Source organism: Macaca thibetana, chromosome 9 (genome assembly GCF_024542745.1).
Source record: "Macaca thibetana thibetana isolate TM-01 chromosome 9, ASM2454274v1, whole genome shotgun sequence".
NCBI classification, from domain to species: Eukaryota; Metazoa; Chordata; class Mammalia; order Primates; family Cercopithecidae; genus Macaca; species Macaca thibetana.
The window spans coordinates 8,480,698-8,506,706 of NC_065586.1; the positions used below are offsets into that span (position 1 = coordinate 8,480,698).

The 26,009-nt window shown below is 39.0% G+C and overlaps 1 long non-coding RNA gene across 1 annotated transcript; it reads right to left on the reverse strand.

The window, feature by feature from the left end:
• Window positions 1–314: 314 nt before the first annotated feature.
• LOC126963096 (uncharacterized) lies at window positions 315–23,293 on the reverse strand. The gene is made up of 2 exons (XR_007728929.1): window positions 23,250–23,293; window positions 315–962 (listed from the first exon to the last, which is right to left on the reverse strand). It is a non-coding gene; the product is annotated as an uncharacterized LOC126963096 (long non-coding RNA).
• Between the last annotated feature and the right edge of the window lie 2,716 nt (window positions 23,294–26,009).

Consider the following 26,009-nt stretch of genomic DNA (forward strand, 5'->3'; position numbering starts at 1 on the left):
ACACACACACACACACACACACAGAGTATTTTTACTAAAGTAAGATAAAAAGAAATCTGTGGCAGGTTAGTTACTCAATCAAATGGTAATTCTGATGCTATGTAGATAGTGGTGCTGGAACAGAAGAATATCTAAAACATAGAGCACACCGTCTGATATTGTGGCCGAGGCATGACTATCTGTATATAATTAAAATTAAATGGAATCAACTTTACAGGTTTTTCAGGCCACTCTCCTTATCTGTTTACTCCCTCTTTTCTCATATATAGGTTTCCCTCAATTGCTAGACATTTGGTGTGGAATTGCCTAGGTGAATTAATTAAATTGTTTTTATTCAGAATGAACAAAGAGTTTAATACGGATAGATGCAGTTTATTTTCTTTGAAAGTTTCATACTTGGCTGAATATTCACTTTCTGTTTGGTTCCAGGTCTTCCCCGTTTTTGGAAGACTGTGCTAGTTTGGTGAGTATTTGACAATTCAAGTTTCTTCTACATAGAAGGCATCAGAATGACATTTCCTAGGAAAATTCATGCTGCGGGCACAGGCTGTGTGACAGTGAAAAGACAATATTGGGTGCTATGGCTCCATCCTTTCTGTCCCCTTTCAGAACATGTTTTAAATCTATTAAAGACATTTTTCTTTATCGTGAAAGTTAATTTTGACTCTCATAGATCGACAGATCCGTCATTTGTTTTGGTGATGAGCACTTTTGCAATATTTCTTGTGTAGAGCTAGCGAGAACCTGATAGTACTTCTCCTAACAGTTGAGAAGACTGAAGTGTTGAAAACAACTTGTCGAATATAAAAGCAAGAGCCCTAGATCTTCGAGAAAGCACATCTTTGCTCTTACAGTCAAGGCTGGCTCTCAGTAGGGCATATCTACCCTGCTTTCTGGCCCTGTCCATGAGCACTCTGGATCTCTGCAACAGGGCAACGTAATGAACCAGCCGTTGGTGTTACCTGAGAGTGAAGAGAGAAAGACACATAATGAACCATGAATCACAGGAGCTCGGGATATGAACACTGAAAGGGAGGATGGCTGATTCTAATGAGCCTTGAATAAGCACCATATGACTGCTATGAAGGTAGGAGATCAGGGGTAACTGAAGATTACCCCGATTGCTTACCCATGCAGTTTACCATTGATGTTAGGATACACTACATACCCAGACCTGAACCTCACAATCTTCTTCTATAGCATTCCAAAAAGTGCTACATGAGATGCATTCAATGAATACATTCAAAGGTGAGGCAGAATAAGGGCTGACTGGAGCAGACTTCATTAGGAAGATTTCCTGAAATAAACATGATTCATGAATTTTTTTTTTTTTTTTTTTTTTGAGGTGGAGTCCTCCTCTGTCACCCAGGCTGGAGTACAGTGGTGTGATCTTAGCTCGCTGCAACCTCTGTCTCCTGGGTTCCAGCAATTCTTGTGCCTCAGCCTCCCTAGTAGCTGGCATTACAGGCGCCTGCCACCATGCCTATTTTTTTTTTTTTTTTTGTATTTTTAGTAGAGACGGGGTTTCACCATGTTGGCCAGGCTAGTCTTGAACTCTTGACCCCGGGTGATCTGCCTGCCTCGGCTTCCCAAAGTACTGAGATTACAGGAGTGAGCCACCAGGCCTGGCAGTGATTCATGAAATCTAACAGAACAGAAGAGGTAGAATATTTGGGGATAAAGGGAAATATGCAAGAGGAAGGGAAAGTACATTTTCTTTCTTATTTATTGAGAGTATATCATGCACCTAACCCTGGAGACGGTGTTTAGGGATCAAGAGTAACTGAGATAAGTTGGTGAAAGGAATGGTCCTGTCGTGAAGGAGGTTTCAATCTTACGGGGTGCCTAGGCAAGTTGAAGTCAATTATAAGAGTGGGAGAATGTTCATTTGAGCAATTGTAGGGCACTAACCAGTTGATTATTGGATGTGAGTTAATAGAAAAATCTTCTAGGAGACATTGGCAACTAAGTTAAGGCTTAAAGGAAGGGAAGAGATAACCTGGGTACCAGGGGCTCTGGCTGCCATGTGGAAAAGTTTGGATGTACATTTCATCTTACATCCCCCTTACAGAGGGAAATGGGGACGCAGTGAAAGATCCTAAGCCAGGAATTGATAGGATTAAGTTTGCATCTTAAAGGCGTTACTCTGGTTACAGAAGAGACAATGGATTGGAGAGAGACAAACTGAAGGTATGGATAGTTTGAAGACTGTTGCGGTCATCTAAGCAATCAACGAGCCAAGCCATTGTCCCGATGGAGATACAGGAGTGTGTGCGAATTAATGAGATGGACAGGAGACAGAATCGCAGCAGTGCATAAGGCTTGTAAAACAGTGAGGCAAGACTAACTCCTAGGTTTCGGGTTTTGGCCATGGGATAGATGACGCTGCGTGTCCTGAGCTGGACAACACAGGAAGACTTGTGGGTTTCAGAACAGGAGGGGTAAGACAGGAAGAGGCAAGAAGCTTAGCTTTTCTTTTCTTTTCTTGTTTAGTTTTTCTTTTTCTTTTTTTTTTTTTTGGAGACAGGGTCCTGCTCTGTCACCCAGGCTTGAGTGCAGTGGCCTGAACATGTTCACTACAGCCTTGACCTCCCCAGCTCAAGTGATCCTCCTGTCTCAGCCTCCCAAGTAGCTGGGACTACAGGTGCTTACCACCATGCCTGGCTAAATTTTGTATTTTTTGTAGAGATAGGGTTTCACCATGTTGCCCAGGTTGATCTTGAACTTCTGACCTCAAGCAGTCTGCTTGCCTTAGCCCCTTGATTTTCTTAAATTCAAGATTCTTGTGAGATATTCATGTGGAGATGTCTTACAGGAAGTTAGTAATGATGGAATGGCAAAGAGCTGAGCTTATGAGAAAGGGACGTGGATTTGAGGGTGATGAGAAGGGTCGGAAAAGACTTTGAAGAGATATGGAACCAAATGATGGATTCAGGAATGTAATTTATGCTAATGTAGAGTTCTTGGAATTATAGAGAGGAGAGGTTGATATTATCAGTGTCTGCTTATATTAATCCCTAAGAATCAGAACTTTAATGAGGCTTAAAGAAAAGTTTAGGAGGAAGCAGTGGTGCTAATTAGACTCAAAGCTACAAACTGGAACAGGAAAGACATCTCATATTGTTGCTGTCAGTAATTTTACTTAAGCCATTTGCTTCTAGATAACATCAAACTTCCACCTGTAAGGTGAGGATAGCAGCCTGACCCACAGCACCGTTTAAAATTGATCATAACATACCTTAAAATGATCACCAGTCTTGATCATTTCAGGAGTTCCTCACTGCATTTGATATGGGATTTCTAAAAATAGTGTTTCATTTGCCCAACTAGGACCATTCATATTTGTAAGGTACTTGACATTGTATAAACACCTTCAAAGACATTACATCATTGGATTCTCTCAGTAATCTAGTGAAATAGGCAAGAGAGTCATTATTATTCTTTCAATTTTACAGATGAGAAAACTGGGGCTGTAAGAGGTGAAATGACTTGTCCAAGATAAGTCACCATCTAGTAAGTGGCAGATCTGGAAATATATCTAGTTAAGGCATCTGGACTACAAATATGATTACAGTTTTTACCATTATTCCATAACAGTCCATCACTTAGTCTTTGGATTCAGATTAAATGATTTAACTAGATCAACTGGACTATTCAGATTAGCATATGTATGAGACAATCAGCCACACGCAAGCCATTGGGTAAGGCATTGGAGAGACACAATGACAAGTACAAGACATCTTTGGGAACTGAAAATCTCCTTGAGGCACATAAAAGTGTCTGATCAATTGCAAATAGTAATAGAGACATAAAATGATAGCAATAATCCAAGACATCTTAAAATGTTGGGGATGGACCATCAGTACTCTATAGATTCAGAGAGAAAGTCATTTGCACAAACTTCGTGGAGGAAGCATGACTTGAATTTAGCCTAGGAGATAATCAGAGAGAAAAATGAAAGCAGCTAAGGCCAGGACACACAGGGCACAATGGCAATGAGAAGGGACAGTCAAGATTGCTTGACAGGGAGTAGAACCGGTTGGTTGGAACAGATGTTTTACGCAAAGATGTTATGTTGAAAATTCTGTAGAGGTAAAGTGGGCTGTTGTTAAAGAGCTTTGAAATATTAATCTAAGAGGGTTAGTAAAGTTTTTTTTTTTTAACCTGCGTTGTTTTATCAGATTCTTTTTTTTTTTTTTTTTGAGACAGAGTCTTGCTTTGTTGCCCAGGCTGGAGTGCAGTGGCATGATCTCAGCTCACTGCAACCTCTGCCTCCCAGGCTCAAGCGATTCTCATGCCTCAGCCTCCAGAGTAGCTAGGGTTACAAGTGGGCACCACCACACTCGGCTAGTTTTTTTATTTTTCAGTAGAGATGAGGTTTCATCAGATTGGCCAGGCTGGTCTCAAAATCCTGACCTCAACCGATCTGCCCGCCTTGGCCTCCCAAAGTGCTGGGGGTTACAGGCGTAAGCCACCATGCTTTGCCAAGATTAGTTTTTAAAAAATCACATGGTTAATTCAGTGGAAGATTTCTGAAACTTCATGTACTGATTGATTCATTTGTTAAAAATTAATCTCATTTTGTTGTTCAGTTTCCTAACCACAATGAGGGAAAATCTTCCGTCCCCCTCTATTAGAAATCAACTGCATTTAAGTAATAACAGTTAAACATAGAATTGATGTGCTATTTTCTACTAAATTGCTGAGGTTTTCAAAAAGCAACCTGCTGAGGATCTTTGGAGAATGTTTCATCTGCTAATGGAGAACCTCTCTTCTTTGGGGACTTTCCTGAGAATTTCCTTGAGGTTAGCTCTCATTGCATTCAATGGATCAAGTACTAACACATTGAAAAAGACAACTTTTTCCAACAAGGGAAAGCAAATGTCAAAAACTGACAAAAGAAGTCAGAAAATGTGGCAATTCTTTGGCTTACAGTTAGAGAAGATGATGGCATCCGACATTTTAAGCCACCTGTTTAAAGCACACACACATCCCAGTACTTAAGGAAGCTAAAGCTGAGGCTACTTTAAATCTTATCAAAACCACTATCAGAAAAAGATGACAAAAAATACTGTATGTTTACTGATAGCTCTAGTCACCATTCATGTCTGACAAATTATATAGCCAGTAGACAACTTTGGGTTATCTCCTGGAGATATCAGTGATGTTACCACATTGGCGATGGCTTAGCCTGAACAGTGAGAAGAGGCTAAAGGCTTCTGTACCGACGTCTGATTATGTAATATTCGACGTGTGCCAAAAACTTCTAATCAGGATAAATGAGTTCTGAGCAGTGAAAAGAAAAATGCATTACCTGTGCTAGCATAGATCCTGAGACGCTTATCAGGAAACACATTTCATTGTCTCAAAAGAGCTCTGTGGTTCTTCTTGGAAAGGCGAGTACTTTCCAACTAGACAAAGGTTTCACTATTACTTGGTGCAACGGAGTCAGGCACTGTTTTGAAAGTAAACTGAGTAAAAGTAACATTCATTTATACAAATTGCAAATCCTTCTGATTCCACGGAAGAGCTAATTTCCACATTCAGAACACATGTGAATTCTTTGGCAGGATACACTTCATTCTACTCCAGCATGAAGTTAAATTAAATCATCCAGAGTAACCAATCTGGGGAACTGTCTTTTTAAAACACTATTTTTTTCTTCTTCTTCTAACAGATCTGGGTCCTATAATACAGGTAATATAAAGATTTCGACTTGAACTACATAAACAATCTTTCAACCACAATGGACCAACAGTAATTCTGAGTGAAGAGATTTATTTCTTGATATATATATTTTTATTATTATTGTACTTTAAGTTCTAGGGTACATGTGCACAATGCGCAGGTTTGTTACATACGTATACATGTGCCATGTTGGTGTGCTGCACCCATTAACTCGTCATTTACATTCGGTATATCTCCTAATGCTATCCCTCCCCCTTTCCCCCACCCCAAAACAGGCCCCAGTGTGTGATGTTCCCCACCCTGTGTCCAAGTGTTCTCATTGTTCAATTCCCACCTATGAGTGAGAACGTGCTGTGTTTGTTTTTTTGTCCTTGTGATAGTTTGCTGAGAATGATGGTTTCCAGCTGCATCCATGTCCCTACAGAGGACATGAACTCATCCTTTTTCATGGCTGCATAGTATTCCATGGTGTATAAGTGCCACATTTTCTTAATCCAGTCTATCTTGATGGACACTTGGGTTGGTTCCAAGTCTTTGCTATTGTGAATAGTGCCGTAATAAACATACGTGTGCATGTGTCTTTATGTGCGATTTATAATCCTTTGGGTATATACCCAGTAATGGGATGGCTGGGTCAAATGTTATTTCTAGTTCTAGATCCTTGAGGAATCGCCACACTTGGCTCTGGGATAACTTGTATGTATATTTTCATTGTAAGTGACTTTGAACCTTTGGTATCTGGCCTCTAGAGTTTTGGTGGCTGTGTCTATTTTCAGAAATTTTCTTATGCTACTAACAATAGGGTTATCTGAGATACAACTGAATCTTTTGTGCTAGCAAAAAAAAAAATAAAAATTAAAATTAAAAAAAAAAAAAAAAAACTAAAAAAAACCACATCTTGGACCAGTTCTGATCTGTGGGCTGCCAGTTTGCAACCACTGATTTAGTTCTAAGTGAGTTACTCATGGACATATAATTCGTTGGTGACAGAGGTAGATCAACAACAGAGGTTCCCCTAATTTTTAGCCTTAAATTTTCCCCATCATATCATGCTCCCAATTTTATTTTATGTATTTCTTCTCAATCAAATGGCTCTGTACCATTAAATTGTGTTTTTAGGAAAATCAAATCTATCTGTTTTCCAGGTTGATTTCTTTCAATAAAACTTGGATTTATAAAAATGCTCATTGCCTTTCTTCTATTTCATAGGAAATGTTGAAAGGGCTTCATGCTTGATTTTAAGTTAAGATAATAAAGTCACAAAAGACATAAAAACAATGTGTGAGCAAATGTCTTTGCCTGCTGTCGTCACAATTTTTATTTCAGTAATTGCCTGAAATCAATGCTTTGGTGAAGGAGAATGCAGGTGGACTAAAAATGGAAATGCGCTGCAATAATTCCGTAGTGAATTATTCACATTGTGAATACTGTTGGTTATCCACCCAACACCTGTGCTCCTGTACTCATTAATTAAGAACCTAATTATACATTCACCCTTCCCTCTGATGACTAAGGAGCAGATGACTTCCTTCTACACTGTGGGAGCAGATCATGCTTAATCTGGGACAGTAAGTGCAGGCACTTCTCTGTTTTCTCTTATTGGCCCAGGGGTAGGTCTATAGTAGTAGACCCAACAGACTGATGGGGGCACCTACACCCAGTGCTTGAGGGAGAGCTATCTCTCTTGCTCCAGCCAGACATTAACAAGAGAGCTTTGTAGTTCTAATTGCCATGGGCAGCCACCTGATGACCATGAGGGTGACCAACCTTAAGGTGAAATTGATGCCTGTAGGGAGGTAGGACAGAAAGAAACACAGTCTTTGTTGACATGATTGTGCTGACGATCATACTGAGCCTGGAGTCCTCCTTTCACTCTCTGAATTTGCAGTTATGTGAAATAGTAATTTCCTTGAGATTTAAGCTAGTTGGTGTTGGAGCTTTCTACCACCTGCTGCTGAAAAGGCCATTGCAGACATTCTAAAGCTGCTAGAAGAGTGTGAGGAAAGGTGTGTCCACTTGTTTTGCCTTCTCCTCTGTGTGTACAATGGAAATCTGCAGTGCAGGAGTGATCTTAACCATGTAGAAAAGCACTGGTGCGGGAGGCAGAAGCCTGGATTCCAGTTTGGGCCCCGGCATATTTGTGTTTTCTATGATGTTGGATTAAACACTTAGCATCACTTAGCTTCTTTTTTTTCTTTTTCTCTTTAAATGGGCATAAAAATAACTGCCCCAACTACCTTATAGGGTTTCTGTAAGAATAAAATAGGATAATGTCAGTGAAACTGCTTTGAAGAGTATAGGCTCTCTGTCTCTCTCTCTCTATAATATATATATAATGTTTATTTATATATAATATATACGTATATATAATATATAAATATATATAATATATACGTTAATATATATATATATACGTATATATTATATATATATATATATAATATATACGTATATATTATATATAATATATAAATATATAATATATAATATATATATATAATATATAAATATATATATATACGTATATATATATATAATATATAAATATATAATATATACGTATATATTATATATAATATATAAATATATAATATATATATATATATATTTATTTATATATAATATATATATATATATATATATATATATAAATATATAATATATATAATATATATTATATATAAATATAATATATAATATATATATAAAATATAATATATATAAAATATAATATATATATATATATATATAAAAAATATAATATATATAAAAATATTATATATATAAAATATAAATATAAAATATAAAATATAATATATAAAATATAAAATATATATATATTATATATAATATATAATGCATATTATATATAAAATATATATATAATGTATATTATATATAAAATATATATATAATGTATATTATATATAAAATATAATATATAATGTATATTATATATAAAATATAATATATAATGTATATTATATATAAAATATAATATATAATGTATATTTTATATATATTTATTTTTGAGATGGAGTCTCGCTTTGTTGCCTAGGCTGGAGCACAGTGGCGTGATCTCGGCTCACTGCAAGCTTTGACTCCCGGGTTCACGCCCTTCTCCTGACTCAGCCTCCCAAGTAGCTGGGACTACAGGTGCCCACCACCAGGCCCAGCTAATGTTTTTTTACTTTTTTAGTAGAGACGGGATTTCACCGTGTTAGCCAGGATGGTCTTGATCTTCTGACCTCATGATCCGCTCGCCTTGGCCTCCCAAAGTCCTGGGATTACAGGCATGAGCACTGTGCCCAGCCTCAATATAGATATTTTGAGTGTTAATCACCCACTCCTATGAGACAGGCTCTTTAAATATGTTTCTGATGAAATCATCACAACAAATCTTGCAGGTGAGTGGTGGTATCCCCAGTATACAAGTGGGAGAAACTGAGCCTCAAAAAGCCTAAATACTTTGCCCATGGCCACCCAGATGGCAACCAATAGAAAGAGCATTCCAATCTGGGTCTATCTGACTCCAAACCTGTACTTCACCCACCATGCATCCTATGTAGTGTGATGAGCTGTGGTTGGAAAGGCCTGTCAAAATCCTAGATGCAATTAAAATGGGCACCAGGAATTGCTATTACACCTTGAACACCTCCTCTCTCCCGGCTCTGTGCTTGACCTCCCCAGTCTCATTTGCTCCCCTCAACAGCCTTGGGAGGTAAGGCATTACTATCCACATCTTATAAATGAGAAAACGATGTGCAAAGTTCAAATATCTTGCCCAAAGTTGCATAGTAGGCAAGTGATTGAGACAGGATTCAGACCTTTATCTAGGTCTCCCAAAGTCTTAATTGAACCCATTACCTCCTAGGTTGGAAAAGAAGCAGGTGATGTGGGGGCCAAGGAAAGAGATCACTATTATTGAGGTGTAACCGTGAGTGTGGCTGGGGTTTGAAGTCAAATGTACATAGGACAGCCCTGCTGTAATCAGTGCTGGCTACCTGGGTTGTTACTCTCTAATAACACCAATAGGTAGTACACAGTTGTTACTCTCTAATGGCACTAATAGATAGTAAATAGATGTAATGGCACTAATAGTAAATAGATAGTAAATAATAGATAGTAAACTCTAATGGTAAACTCACGCTTACCATTGAGGTGTAAGCATGAATGTGGCTGGAGTTTGAAGTGAGACGTACACACAACAGCAGTGCTGTATCAGTGCTGGCTCCCTGGGTTGTTACTCTGTAATCCCGTGTCAGCTTTCCTACTGGGACAGAACTGTTTTGCACAGCCCTACCCCAGTCGGTGTGGCGCAGGGAGGCCCCACCAGGAGAGACCAGAGAGGGCCAGCAAGTCTGGGAGAGACCTGAACAACAACCAGGGACATTTTTCCCATGAGAAAAGCAACCAGAAACTGATAATCCCCGAGCCTATCACATGCTAATAATTTTTGATACAAATAGTTTTCAAATTGATCACTGCCTTAAGCAATACACTAAATGTAATTCAAAAGTTTTTAGTGACTTGGCATCCTGGTTGTGCACAGGTACATTATTCTGTGATAGCAATTGTTTAATCTGTCTTTCCCTAATGCCGGACAACTTGCAATCACTCTGGCTCCCAACGCATTTTTTCTTCCAGCATTCTTTCTCCTTCCTAATTTGGGCATCTGATTTGCTGTAGTCTGAGAAATCGAGTAAATGCAGTTGTTAGAATTGCATGTAAAATAGGAATCAATGAAGCCTGTGCAACTAGCAGTGTGGTGGATGAGATTTGGTAAATAAAATCTGATGAGGGCTCTGTGGCTGCAGGGATTTTGGGAGGTTGGGTAATCAGTTGCATTCCATATGATAGGGTTTTCCTGAAGACTGACCAAAAGAATTCATGAGGTCACTTGGTCCGACCCTCTCATGCAGTATATGAGAAACTATGACTCAGCTAATAACAATGGCCAATATTTATTGAGTACTTATGATGGTCGAAGCAATACTGTACACGCATGATCTCATTCACTCCCCACTCCCTGCCATCACAGCTCTGTGGACTAGAGATTGCTACGCTCATTTCACAGATGAGAAAACAGAGGCACAAGAAGGTTAACTAACTTGCCCAAAGTTACACGGTTCATAAGTAGTTGAGAGAGAGCTCAAATCCACACAGCCTGGTTGAGCAGGGCCATTGTAACCACTGTGGGCAACTGGAAGTGACTTGCCTGAGGCCAATCAGGAAATCAGAAATCAGTGAAGTGTAAAGATGAGAATTCAGGCCAGATGAGATTATCAGCCTAGGAGTTGTAAACTGTGCCTTGATGTCTAAATCCGGTGTCACTACACACACACAAACACACACACACACATATGCACACAAACACACACACACAATACACAATCATGCTGGTTTACAAACTCCCCAAAGTTATCTGTCAAATCACCTAATATCCCCCCTCACTCTCTCTTTATACCACGTTATAGTGCTTTTCACTACAGGTGAGTAAAGGATTAGATGGGATTTTGGCTGTTTGGAATTCTGCTCTTTGCAAAATGACCAATGAAAATTTGAGAAAGAAAATACCAGGAGAAATCATCCTGAGGATTAGCTTCATAATGAGAAGCCAAAATCAGTGTGTAAAAGTTTTGATTAGGTGAGTAAATTTAAACATTTTTAAGAGGATATTTCTAATCAAACATTTATCAGCAGTCAATTACAACTTTCCAGTCTTTTCCAAAGCCTTGTGATTGAAGACCCCTCAAATTACTACCTTATTTTTTTTTAATCAAATTTTAAAAAGTAAAGGCAGGATTTGCATCAGGACTTCTCCCTCTTCTGAGGTTGTCTCAGCAGGGGTTGTCTTAAGTGTCTGCTTTACTGTGTCAACCCTATACACTTACTTGTCAGAGATAAAGTAGATGGTATAGCCTGCAGTTCTGAACAGACACCTCACCAAAGATCTACAGATGGCAAATAAGCATATAAAAGGCGGCCCATGTCATCTGTCCTCAGGGAAATGCAAATTAAAACAACCATGATAAACCACTACACACCTGTTAGAGATGCTAAAATCCAGAACCCTGAGGCCTCATTCACTGTGTATGGAAATGTAAAGTGGTCCATTCGCAGCCACTTAGGAAGACGGTTGGGTGGTTTCTTACAAATCTACACACACTCTTAAATTTTTTTTTTTTTTTTTTTTTTTAAGAGATGAGGTCTTGCTTTGTTGCCCAGGCTGGTCTCAAACTCCCGGGCTCAAGCGATCCTCCCACCTCAGCCTCCTAAAGCGCTGGGATTATAGGAATGAGCCACTATGACTGGCTAAAACCAAATATATCCTTACCATGGATCCAGCACTCATGCACCTTGGTATTTGTCCAAAGGAGTTGAAAAATTAAGTCCACACAAAAACCTGCACACAGATGTTTACAGAAGTTTTATTCATAATTGCCAAAACTTGGAAGCAATCAAGATACCCTTCAGTAGATGAATGGGTAAGTCAATAGTGATCCATCCATACAACAGGATATCATTCAGCGCTAACAAGAAATAAGCTATCAAGCCACCAAAAGACACTGAAAAACCTTAAGTGCATATTACTAAGTGAAAGAAATGCATCTGAAAAGGTTGCACTCTATGTGACATTTTGGGAAAGGCAAAACTATGGAGACAGTCAAAAGATCAGTGGTTGCCAGGGGTTGGGGGAGGAAGGGAGGAACAGGTGGAGCACAGGGGACTTTCAGGTAGTGAAACTATTCTGTATGATACTACAGTGATGGACACGTGCCGTTGCACATTTGCCCAAACCTACAGAATGTATAACACGAAGAGAGAGCCCTCATGTGCACTGTGGACTCTGGATGATGACGGTATGTCAGTGTCAGTTCATCCATGTAACAAACAGACCACTCTAGTGGTAGATATTGTTAACTGGGGAGACTGCGGGTGTAAGGGATCAGGGAGCATATGGGAAATCTCTGTGTCCCCTGTTTGTTGTGACCCCAAAACTGCTCTGAGTAAGGTCTATTTCAAAAAAAAATTTCCTCAGAAGCTTTTATGAATAGCTCAGAAGATCTCTACTGCACAGGATAATTATTGCTGTTGATAAAAATTTCATTTAAGTTTGCAACTCTGCAAGGTTTCATTTTGGCAAATCAACATTTTGCATCAGTAATGCGTATTTCTTTAGACTTCATTTACTGGTGTTACAATTTTGCAAAGATTTCCAGTAGAGCATTTATTTGATCACATACGCATACATACATATATGCGTGTGTCCACATGTATGAATGCATGTGTCTGAATTTGTACATGTCTTTACAAACACATACATACATGTGTGTGCCCACTGTATTAGATCTCTGGTGGTCACTGACTATTTACATGCAAATTTTGTCTGTCTCGGTTGTGGTCAATGGTAGTAGCAAACAGAAATCAGGATGTGTGAATTAGGTTATGTGTAACCATTTGCCATTTGCACTGTAATTAATTTTATATTCCATGTATCAACAGTATGTAAAACACCCTCTCTCATTGTCCCTGGAATCTAGGGCTTCTGCTCTGTGACTCCTGGCGGTGGGACTTCAAATCTGTTAACAAACCAGAACAGGAAGTCCTGGCCAGGGCAATGGGGCAGATACTTGGGTACAGCAGCACTTAGACCAGTCCAGGCCACTTCCTGTGCAAGCCTGGGAACCGCATTCCATCACGTGCTTTGTCTACCTGCTCTCCTTCTCTGAAGTTAGGAGAGAGAGAGAGAGAGAGAGAGAGAGAGAGAGAGAGACAGAGAGAGAGAGAATCAGCCTGCAGGAGAGGAATCCTCTGTAGACACATGCTCGGATGGTTCTCAACCTTCAGGAGTTCAGTGGCTGATTCATGCATGTATTTGGAGGTGCCTTATCTAATTATAACTACAAGGCTGTAACTGTCTTCTTTCAGCCAGTGTGCCTATCCAAGTTTCCATCTCTGTATCTGCTCTAACAGATCTTTCTAAAATAACTTTCACCATCACATGCAAATGTTCACTTTGAAACCTGATAATTAAGTCCACGGAGCACTAGCTGATGTATTCGCTATTTTCCAACTGGAGTTCTGTTCAAGATATCATTTCATAGCATTGCGGTTTGTTTTGATGGGAGAGTGGGAACATTTATTTGCTTTGTGAAGTGAGAGGAGGCACTTAAATGCAAGATACATCTGATAGTGGGGAACACGGGGGGAAGCGCTCCAATAACAGTTATAAATAGTAGTTGCTATTTATCGATCATCTACCATACATCGAACTCTATGCCGGGGGCTTTGCATACATTATCGTAATCATCCCAAAGACTGTATAAGGAAGGTTGTGTTGTTTCCACTATATGGATGAGGAAACCAGGACTCAATCCTTCTTAGCTATGAAACGTATTTTTTGTTTTCTTTTTTTTTTGAGACAGAGTCTCACTCTGTTGCCTAGGCTGGATTGCAGTGGCGTGATCTTGGCTCACTGCAACCTCTGCCTCCCAGGTTCAAGCCATTCTCCCCACTCAGCCTCCTGAGTAGCTGGGATTGCAGGTGCGCTCCAGCACTCCTGGCTAATTTTTGTATTTTTGGCAGAGATGGGGTTTCACCATGTTGGCCAGGCTGGTCTCGAACTCCTGACCTCGGATCATCCGCCTGCCTCGGCCTCCCAATGTGCTGGGATTACAGGCGTGAGCCACCGCGCCTGGCCCATATTTTTTTCAAAGGAGGCTTTAGACATAGAAAATTTGATACATGGATTCAGATTCTCAGAGTTTAATGTGGATTTTGGAAAATCATTCCTCGAGTCTGTTTTTCCCACAACTCTTTTGTATTTAGAATTTCTATTGGATCCGATTTTACAAATGTGCTGAATGCACCAAAATTTTACTAAACAATGTACCTTTATTGTTTTCAGTGGAGCATGGGATTAAGAGTGTGGATCTCTAGAATCCAACTTCCTGGCTTTCAATTCTGACCATGCCACTTCCCTGCTCTGTGAACTAGGACACAGCAACTAATTTCTCCGTGCTTTCATGGTCTGGTCTATAAAATGGGAAATTATGGCTAGCACCCTCCTCAATGAACTGTGATGAGGGTGAAACGAGTCCACGTGAGCCACGTTCTCAGAACTGCATTTGGTATATGGTAAGCAACATGTTAAGTAGGTTATTTTTACTTTAATTCACAGGTTTGGTTCCCCAGTTCCTTCCAAGCTACTGGAATGTCCCTCTTCCAAATGTAAATGTGAACAAGGGAAAATACATTCTTTAATACATGCCTTGTTGCATTTTGAATGTTCAGTTGCCATTGAGAACATATCCCTTCGTTATAAAAGGAAGTACTAAAGAAAAAGAGCCTGTGGTCCTAAAGGGCCCCCCAATCTCAGACAGCTGATTAGCTGGATTATCTCGTCAAGGTTGTGAGAGGAGTGGAAACAACAGGAGCTTCCAGGGCCATTTCATTGCTTTTGTTAAATACGATGAAAATTGACCAACTAGTAGCCCATGGCAATAGGTTAGTCAAACTGAGACTTGACTAAGAGGCTGATCATAATAATGTAAGGAGAAAAATGAGCAAGACATTTGAATGGCAAGGTTGTGTGGGTGGCAGGCTTGTTGTTGAGGTAACTGATGTTATAACTTTATTGCAAGCTTATTTCAGTCAAGTGAAATATCTCCATGACAAGCCAAGACAGAGCTCTGCAACAATAGACGCTTACTGTTCTGTTCGTTCATTCTTTCTCTTTCATTCTTTCTCTCCCCTTCCTTCCTTCCTTCCTTCCTTCCTTCCTTCCTTCCTTCCTTCCTTCCTTCCTTCCTTCCTTCCTTCCCTCCTTCCCTCCTTCCCTTTCTTTCTTTCTTTCTTTCTTTCTTTCTTTCTTTCTTTCTTTCTTTCTTTCTTTCTTTCTTTCTTTTCTTTCTTTCTTTCTTTCTTTCTTTCTTTCTTTCTTTCTTTCTTTCTTTCTTTCTCTCTTTCCTTCTTTCTTTCTCTCTCTCTCTTTCTTTTCTCTTTTTCTCCTTCCTTCTCTTTTTCCTTCCTTCCTTCCTCTCTTTATCTCTCTTTCCATTTCTCCCTCTTCTCTCCCTTCTTACCTCCCCCTTCTTCCCATTCCTTCCTCCTTCACGTCTTCATTTCCTCCACTCCTCTTTTGAATTTTGGATAATCAGCTCTTCTGTTTTCTTAAAACAAATAGCCATCGAAACAACTGTGGTAACACAGGTGTTCTAGGCAGCGACAAATGTGTAGGTGTTCATGTGCCACAAAGGTTAAAGAGCTTTAACTTTTCAATTGTCAGCTTTAACCCGATAATTCCTGTCAGCCCTGAATTGTGAAAAATGTATGGTAGATAAATTGTCTAAATGCACTAAATCAATGTAAGTAACACGTAGAGAATAGTGGAGAAAGTTTGGGCTAAAATGGCTGCACATAACAAAGAAACATTAAAAAAATGACAAGTTGAATGTAGTCTCCACTTCTTCATTAACTTTGTTTTGATGAATCTGTACCGACTTGTTAGAATTACCATTGCTGTAATATTGGAATGGTATAGTAAGAAAAACAGAGTGTAATTATTCAGTGCACTCAGAGACTTCTGAGACATCCCGCTTCATTTTTTTCTATAGAAGTCAGCAAATTCAGCATCGAACATTCTGACAGGGAAGAAATAAATCAAACCAAACAAAATTTAAAAACCTAACACAAGAAAATATCTTTTAATGTTTGTTTCTGTTGCCCTTTCCTCTATGATGATCTCACCTCTCAGGTTTTCCTCGGTTAGAAAGTATTTTAAATGAATTAAGGAGAGTCACAAACGAGATGTCAGAGCAAATTCTTACATCAGAAGTAATTATTTACCCACCTCCAAACTCCCTCAGATGTTGAACTGTTCAAAATCTGATTTATTTCTATCCTAGTCATCTTAGGAACTTGCGATCTTACTTTCTGAGCAATCACACAGGATGCATTTATTGCTTTAGTTATTACTTAAGACACATAACCCTCGCATGTCAGGGTTTTTTTTTTTGCTTTTGGAGCAAAGACTTTCTCATGTGTAAATCTTATTTACTTGTGAGATGAGCAGTCTGGACTGTATCTTATGCTGATGTTTCTCCTTGCAACAGTCTCCTACATATCATAACAGGCTTCTCAATAGGTCTCTGTACGCCTTGACCTCTTTCTCACGTGAGTCTGTGCCCAGCAACATCAGGACAGCTTCCCATTGGCAGGGGCTGAGTGGTTGCCAGTAACTATACTTTTTTTCTGTCAACAAAAGGAGGAGGCAGTGCCGGCCCCGTTTGGGATTCAGCCCTCCTCTTGTGCTAATAATGTGATGTGTCATAAACTGGGCTATTCACACATTCACACAAGGAGCAACCCTAGGTTTGTTTTTCTTGGGAACCCAGGAGAAGTGGCACTCTTGTCTGTAAATTCTCACCGAGTTACACATGACCTTGTTCACACCAGGACATGGTAGGGCTGAGGCTAGAAAGATGAGAAGAGAAGAAGAAGATTCTTGGATTGTGGTCTGGTCTCTCTTCCCTCTCTCCCACAGCCAAATCCCGGCAAAGGAGAAAGAGGCAAGCATAGCTCGAGGGTGAACATTTATGTTCACAATGAATGAGGCTCTCGGGAGGTCTAAAAATGTAACCCTCTGTCTAGAGAGAGGGGGAAACATTAGAGCGGCAGCTATGTCTTCTTTTATTCCCCGTTTGGAAACAGAGTTCAATCAATGCAATTGACTTCAACCCATGAATATCATATGTACATTTTTCCAGGCTCTTAATTTTAAAGCCAGTGTTTGGAAATGCTCAGTGATGACATACAGGTGACATAGAAGCCAACGGCCAAGGTTGAATTTATCCCCGAGTTTTCAGGTCACCTGCTCACCGTTCCAAGTATCTGATTCCAAAGCAAATAGATCTGATTCCAAAGTGAAATATCGTATAGCTCTTAGGATCTCCTTTGGGGCATTTAAGCTAAGTCAAAGGACAAGAAATGATCTACTGCACAGGCTACCACTGCAGTCAAAGTCACTAAAATTTCCAGAGATGAAATTTTTATTTCATTTATTTTGCATTAAATCATTCATAATGGGCCGGGCGCGGTGGTTCACGCCTGTAGTCCCAGCACTTTGGGAGGCCGAAGCGGGCGGATCACGAGGTCCTGAGATCGAGACCATCCTGGCTAAAGTGGTGAAACCCCATCTCTACTAAAAATTCAAAAAATTAGCCAGGTGTGGTGGTGGGCACCTGTAGTCCCAGCTACTCTGAGGCAGGAGGATAACGCGAACCCAGGAGGCTGAGCTTGCAGTGAGCAGAGATCACGCCACTGTACTCCAACCTGGGCGACAGAGCGAGACAACATCTCAAAAAAAAAAAAAAAAAAAAATCATTCATAATGGCTTTTCCCTTGTGAAGTTTTATGAAAACGACAACTATTTATTCAGATAAAACTCTAGTAATTTCTATTCTCTGCATAATCGTTCCTAGGTCTTTCTGTGATACCGATCAGCTTCATTCATCTGAAAATACCTGACAGCTGCTGTGACCAGAGTCAGCTCCCTGGGCCTCGGTTTCTCCATTTGGAAGAAGGTGATGTGAAACTATTGATTTATTAAATATTACTATCTTTTTTATTCATAAAAACAGAGAATTACTATGAGGAGTGCTAGTAACAATGTATTCAGAAGACTTCCCTGGGCAAAATATCTAGAATATTAATTCCATATTGAGAGAAAAATCTATTCATCTACACCCCACTACTTCCACTTTATGCCTATTTGGTAGAGATGGGGAATGAGAAGCTACATTTGACTTATGAGACCTATTAGTTTAGAGAAACTTGTATTACGTGAAATTTTTATGAACCGACCTCCTCCTTGTACTGATGCTGTTTTTTAAACTTGTTTATTATGGAAACTAGTGGATAGAAGGCCTGGATGATTTCATGTTCTCTATAATAAATCAGAGTTATTAATCACCATGGTGTGTGGTGTAGCTGGTTGCAGTTTTCTCAATCAAAGAGTGAAACAAAGTAATTTTTATATGCTATTTTTAGGCATTTTTGGCTCTATAATGAATATTATTTTCAATATAAAACAGTAATTCAGAAAACAAAGCACTGTATTTTTGTGACTCTGGGCTATTTCATCTCCCTCAAAGCAACCTATGTTATAAGCTCTTATCTTTAGAAGTTGCGTTCTTGCAAGGCTATTCTACAAGAATGCACACTTTGCTTAGACTCAAATCCATATGACATATTCAATTCATTATGTTGGGATTGATACTAAAAAATGTCAAATAGTTATTGGATAATTACATATCATTAGAAGATAATGTTTTTCCTTTAGCTTAACATTATTTAACAATTTTTTGACTGCTATGTTTGAAGTTCTTGAGTTACAATTTTTAACCTAGATACTCCTCTAAAACTTTTGAGATGGCTTTTAAAAATGTTTGTGAACCAGGTACGGTGGCTCACACCTGTAATCCCAGCACTTTGGGAGGCTGAGGCAGGTGGATCATTTGAGGTCAGGAGTTTGAGAGCAGCCTGGCCAACGTGGTGAAATCTTGTCTCTACTAAAAATACAAAAATTAACCGGGCCTGGTGGCACACACCTGTAGTCCCTGCTACTCGGGAGACTGACCCAGGAGAATCACTTGAACCCAGGAGGTATAGGTTGTAGTGAGCTGAGATCGCACCATTACACTCCAGCCTTGGTGACAGAGCAAGACTCTGTCACACAAAAAAAGAGAGTTTGTATAGTCCTTGAGTGTTTAAATGGAACACCAACTGCTGGTTATTGTGCTCATCTATATCTACATAACAGAGCTCAGAAAGTCTCTAAGGAGAAAGAACACCATGCTTCTTGGAGCTATGCAATGAAGACTCTTTTCTCTATTCTTCTTGGGTATTTTGTGTTGTCAGCATTGAATTTGTTTCAGTTAAGTGGGGAGTCACAAACTTCAGCTGGATTTCCCAAACTTGTTTGATCCTCACCTGGGGTGTCTTTAAAAAATGGAGTGCTTAACAAAGGCCTACGTTCAGAATTTTCATTGGAGAATTTGTTCTTTAGGTCTAAGGCAATACACAGGAGATAGTTCGGATCAAGCAGATTTGCAAATAGTGTCATTGAGGAAAGCCCAGGATCAGCTAATTCTGCATGATGATCTCATTTCCAAGAATGTACAAATCAACTGAGTTGGGCAAAAATAATGTTTAAAATAAAGAATGAAACACCCTACACAAATGCCATAACATTGGAAGAAAATTCATCTTTCCTTTTGGTCCTCGCAGAACTGTGTGTTTTTAGGAGCATATTGTCAATCTGCAGTATTAGGAACTATAAGACCGTGCAACGCTGATTCTCCTTACAGTTGCTATTGATGAAACAATTCCAGACTGGTTGTTAAAATGACCAAATTCACTCTTTCACTTGCCTCATGGTCCAGGTGCTTGGCAGAAATAGACCCAATGACCATTTTTAATTTCAGTTGCTAGTACTCCTACTTCGTTTATTATTGATAATATAGACACTCTCTGGGAGTGTTTTCAGAATTTTCAATCACTTGTAAAATTCTGGATTATGGTGGCTACGGGTGAAAATGGCTATATCTACATAGGTGACTTAGTGAATATGGAACTGTTGTTCTCAACGCTCCAGCCCTTCATTAGGAAATCATGGACAAGCTTGTTTTTCTTGCCTGGGTTTACCACAGCCAAGCTCACGTGGCTGGAGACGAAACTGCCTTCTTTAAAGCACACCAAAAATGTTTACTGTATGTCTTCTCCTCAATTTTCACAATTTTATTGGTCTTTAATAAGCATTTTCTCAAGAGCTTGGCAGTTTCCAAACGTTTTAAAATCTTTTTTTACTAGCGGCTTCCACGACACACCTGTGGAGTGGGTCTGTGCTCTCAGTCATGTTTTTATGGGACGTGTATGAGCAGAAACGCAAAGAGGAGAGACACAATCCCACTTTTAAGCTCAGTGCCTTACTTTAACCCACAGGGAGAAAAGGAGGACTTGCCTGCTCCTTCATGTTTGATGTGCTATGAGCAGCTTCAGTGATGTGGTTTCAACAGGCAGGTGCTTTCATTTCATTCTGTTTCTATTGAAAAACCTCCTCAGAAATGCAATTTATGGAAAATTTGGGAAAGTCGATTCTACAACTCATAAGGATGAATGTATTGCTTAAAAGCTAAGCTAAACAACACCAAACTTTAAAAAACTACCATGTAATTCTGGTTGTAGGGAATAAATCCCACAATATGATTTTTTAGTATGGATAGGTGACAAATTAACATAATGATATAATGACTTGTGTACATCTATTCTTTACACGAAAGGTGTTTAATTTACTGAAATACAAGCTTGTGATTAAGATCTAAGAATTTTCTTTAATAACTTTCTGATTCTTCAGCCCCCTTCCTAGAAGCAATCCTTTATGTTTGGCCTATTTAAGCTCTCACAAAAACTATTCATCACAATTCTATGTGAGTTCTGAGTATTTCTTTATTTAACCATCTCCAACTTAAAATTTTCTTTAGTCACAATTGCATCACTTATTGGGCATTTGAAAACTTGAGTTTAAAGACCTAATAACCCCTTCATTCCCCTCTTTCTTTTACAACGCTTCAGATACATAGTTGTTAGGAAGCGGAGTTATTAACTCTAAATTAGTTTTTTAAAAAAACCTAAATAAGTAGCTCTTCTAGTAAAATTTATAAGTTTGTAGAAGGCACAGAGAGTCTGTCTTCTCCAATAAATATTTGAATTAAGTGATAGTAGTTTTTTGCTCATTAAAAAATGTTTTCAATAAGAAGCAATGTTTTGATAAATGGAGGAAAAAATTCAAATTACATAAAGCTTTGTAAAATTGTTTTCATTATCATATACATTTATTTTTAGAAGTCTGACTTTGTTATAGAATTATGTTATTTTTGTGATGTTAAAAGTTGAATTTATTTCTGCCTTAGTTAAACTAAATTTAAAACTGCTTTTCATTATTTGCTTTTTATGTAGAAGGTTAGAAAACAAATAGTCCAGCAAATGAGAGTTCAATGTCAATAAAAAATCTCCAATATGTATAACTAATAACTATTGAAAATATTTTTATTGTTAATAACTTGTTAATTGAGAAAATCAATTTTATTTATCAGAGCAAAAATAAAAATTCATATTTAGAAAAATTTCATTTCTCTTTTCCTATTCATCTAGTCCATAGATCAAAAGCAATCAAAACATGTATTTTGGGGAAATATACAATTATGTATATGAATTTTGCTTTTATATAAAGGTAAAATGTAGGACAAAATAGGTTAAAGGAATTTTTGAATTTTTAAATGCAACTACACGTATTATTAATATGTATTAGTGTATCTTACTTTGTGTCAATAATATTTTTACTTACTTCACACATCATGAAGATTTTGTATTTATCTCAAATAATGAATTTCAGAATGATGCAATAAAAGCTGACCTACATTTTAGAAATTATTTTACTGAATAACTTTTGATGGTGATATTGTAAGATAAGATAATTCCAGAGAAACACCAATAAACTAAACTTTCTTAAGAGGAAGTTGGTGAGGCTTTAATAAATTAAATAGAGGCAAATTCATTCCACTATAACTTTTAGAACAAGTATACTGCACTGAGATTAATTGTTCTTTTTTGTCTGCCTCTCTTTTAATTAATTTTAATTATCATCATCATCATTCAAAATTTGACATTCCTAATACATTGTCTTTTCACAGAACTTTCCTTGTACATCAAAGGATGGGTTGAGGGTGCTGTCGACCAATTCTATTCCTCCGATCTCTTCAAACGCAGAGTCACCCAGGCTCTGACAGTTTTGACACATGCATAAGGACTGGCTACTTTGCATTTTTTTTAATATGGCAGAAAATTCGAACTAATATTTTGACAATAAACACTGAAATGAGGGGCAATATTTCTTTAGATTTCATTGAATGGAAAAAGAATGCGAAAAAGGAAAATGGAAGTAATCTTCGACCTTGTAGAAAATGGGTGAGTTCCCTGGAACTAGGATCGGCTTTTACAACATCCTCCTCAGCCCTTCCTTGTACAGTGTAGGATTTTGGCTTTAAGGTAGAGATTTCTGTCAATATCATAGGATCTAATCATTCAATGCATCATTCAAGAATGACAACAATAAAGATATAATTAGCCGTCATTGTAGTCAAGTTTACTACATTTCCCAGTAGGAAGCACATCTGTGTTTTTAGTCCCTGTGAAACTGAGGTCCAGTCTATAAGGGTGGATTGCACACAGATCTTCCAGACGAGTGATTATTTTCTAGGGCAAAGGGATGGATCTTGCAGAGTTAGTTTTCCTGCAGTAATAAGCCTGATGGGATAAATCCAAACGCGCTAACCCTGTATCTAAGGAACCCGGAATGGTGAGTGTAACTGAGACCCATCTGGTAGCCGTGATTCAACACACACCTTAGCGGCACTACCCCAAAAAGAAACACGTTGAACCCTTCCAAAAACTCATTCTCAAGGCATGCACATGCAAACAAAGAGAACCCCAACACTCACAGTTCATTTGAATTCACAAGGGGAAATTTTCGGGATGATGGTTGCTTTGACGTTGTCTTACTGTTGCAGAAGGAAGTCAAACCTGTTTTTAATTGCAAAACCAAATGGTTTATGCATGGGCTCTGCATGCTTGTGTGAACATGTTGCTTTTATAACCCCCTCCCCGCTCCACGAACACGAGACTAGGCTTGCCAGCATTGTGTTTGAGCGTGGTCACATTTAAAATGAAGAGCCTTGCAGGGGTTTTTGAAGGTGAGTGGGTGGGGGGGGGGGGATGTCAATCTGTCAGAGATGTCACCATAAGTGGATCTATCTGCCTATGTGTTACCACTTGCTAATTATGGATTTGGGTGATAATTGTCATACGCTTTGCCACAAAATGTGCAGTAAAATGCATTTTCTGGGGGTAGAGGGTGATGTGCGGAGAGGGCCGAAGCTAGGCTCTAAGGGCTTGTAATCTACAGATTGAAAGGCTGTGCTGTAGGATTGCCTTACTGTTTAATGTTCCAATGAATACACATATTGTTGTGTGTGTCGGGTTGCTTTAGGCAACATTGCTGGCATTCCATTTTAGGAACGATGTGTGTATGCAGAACCGAGTCTGCAGAGAAATTTCTCTTCATATGGCCATAAAGGGCCTTCAGGAATACTGTCTCCTTATGAGTACTGTCCTGGAGAGGACTAAGAAAGAAGATCAAATAATGGCTGATGAAATAAGGAGCTTCCTCGTGTTTGTAAGTAGCAGGCCAATCACATCAAAGCTCAATCTTGGAAAAACTTTGAGATGGGTCTTAAATATTTGTTGTTCCAAAGATTACTTACAGATAAGGAAGAGAAAAGCCAGAGAAAAAGGCCAGTGATGTATGAAGGAAATCTATGCTTTTTGCAAAGCATCTACAATAAAAGGCATAACCTAAATATAGTTTCTGCTTCTGCGTTCAGTCCTTGAAGCTTTTGCCACCACCAGCCACTGGTTGATTCATGAACTGTCATTATCACTTCATCTCTACTCAATCTCTGATCACTCTTCCCTCATCTGTTCTCATCTGCATATGTATGCATACACACACATGCGTACACACACATGAACACACACATGCACACACACATGCATACACACACATGCATACACACACACGCACACACACATGCACACACATGCACACACACATGCACACACACATGCACACACACATGCATACGCACATGCATATGCACATGCACACAAACATGCATACACATGCACACACATGCATACACACATGTGCACACACATGCACACACATGCATACACACATGCACACACATGTATACACACACATGCATACACACATGCATACACACACATGCACATATACAAACAGCGCTTAGTTTGGTAACATAAGTCCCAGTGTTGAGTTTAAGAAGTCCACCCTCTAGTTGGTGAATACAATTGGTGTCTTGTTCTGATACTATGTGAAAGACTGTGAGTTGAGTTTTCTTATGGGCAGGGACGATGCCTTGCTTATCCTTCTGCTCTCAAAGCTGGTGTCCACTAAATATTGAGGAAGAAAGGATCCCTCCTAAAAATGCCCTTCTGAAAACTATTATTTTCTACTAAGAGAAGGTGAGTGCCTGGAGATCAGGGTCTCACTGGACACTGACGTTTGTTAGTCCTTGATGCAATTAAGTAAGTGGCTTTTGGCCTCATCTATAGAAAGGAAACCTTCCCTAAAGGAGGTGAAATCTCTACCTGTGAGTGACCTGTGCTCAGATTCAGACCACAGAGTCTAAGCGAATACACTGGACATTCTCTACTGATATATGTACAGTTAGTAGGATGCACTGGCCAACGGTTAGTAGTAACTGTTTTGTTCAACTCCAAAAGTATAGGAGTTGAACATGTGCTCTCAAAGCTGGCACTTAATACATGTTCCTGGGTCACCTATCCCTTTGCCCCCTTTGCCCACTGCCTGCCCTTGTGCATAGATTGTCATAGGGATGGATAAACACAGTCATGTGCAAACTCTTGCTTATGCTTTCCTTCTAACCCGGAACACCTACCCCTTACTTCTCATAAAAGACCAGTGGTATTTATTTATTTCAGGGTCCAGCTCATCCATGGACTTTTCTCAATCCGAGAAGCAGGGTGCATCATAATAGTGCTTTGACCCACTGATTTCCTTGGCTCAGGTTCAGGAGCTGGTGCTTGACAACCTTCTCTGGTCTTTGTTGCTTCTAATCTACTCATTCAGAGGATGTAACACCAATGTAGAACCTAAAATATATTAACCTCCCTGAAGACAGGGATAAAAATGATAAAGTCAGTTATGTATTATGAATCAACAAACTGTATGGAAGATGTCACAAAAATGACATGCATATTTCACATCAAGGGTATTATTATTACACATATTTAATAAAATGAAGGCATTAAAGCTCAGATACCTTGAATGGTTTGGCTGGAGGCATTTGTTAGAAGCCAAACTGGAACTCAGATTCAGGTCTATAAAACTTGGCGCTGTCATTTATATGCTGCATTTCCCTTTGATATAAGTGGCATCATAGAAGAAGAACACTATGAGAAGGAAGAAGAGGCTTGTCAGTTGCCAGGGCATGTCAGGTAGAATTAGATTATTTGCCGTTGTGCTTAGTCCAATGGGATAATGAAAAGACAACCAAAGAGTTCTATCTTCTACAATTAGGGCCTAGAGGAAAAAGGATTTTATTTATAGTACACGTGTAAGGAGGTGTGTGAAGGGTGGGAGGAGGTGGGCACTG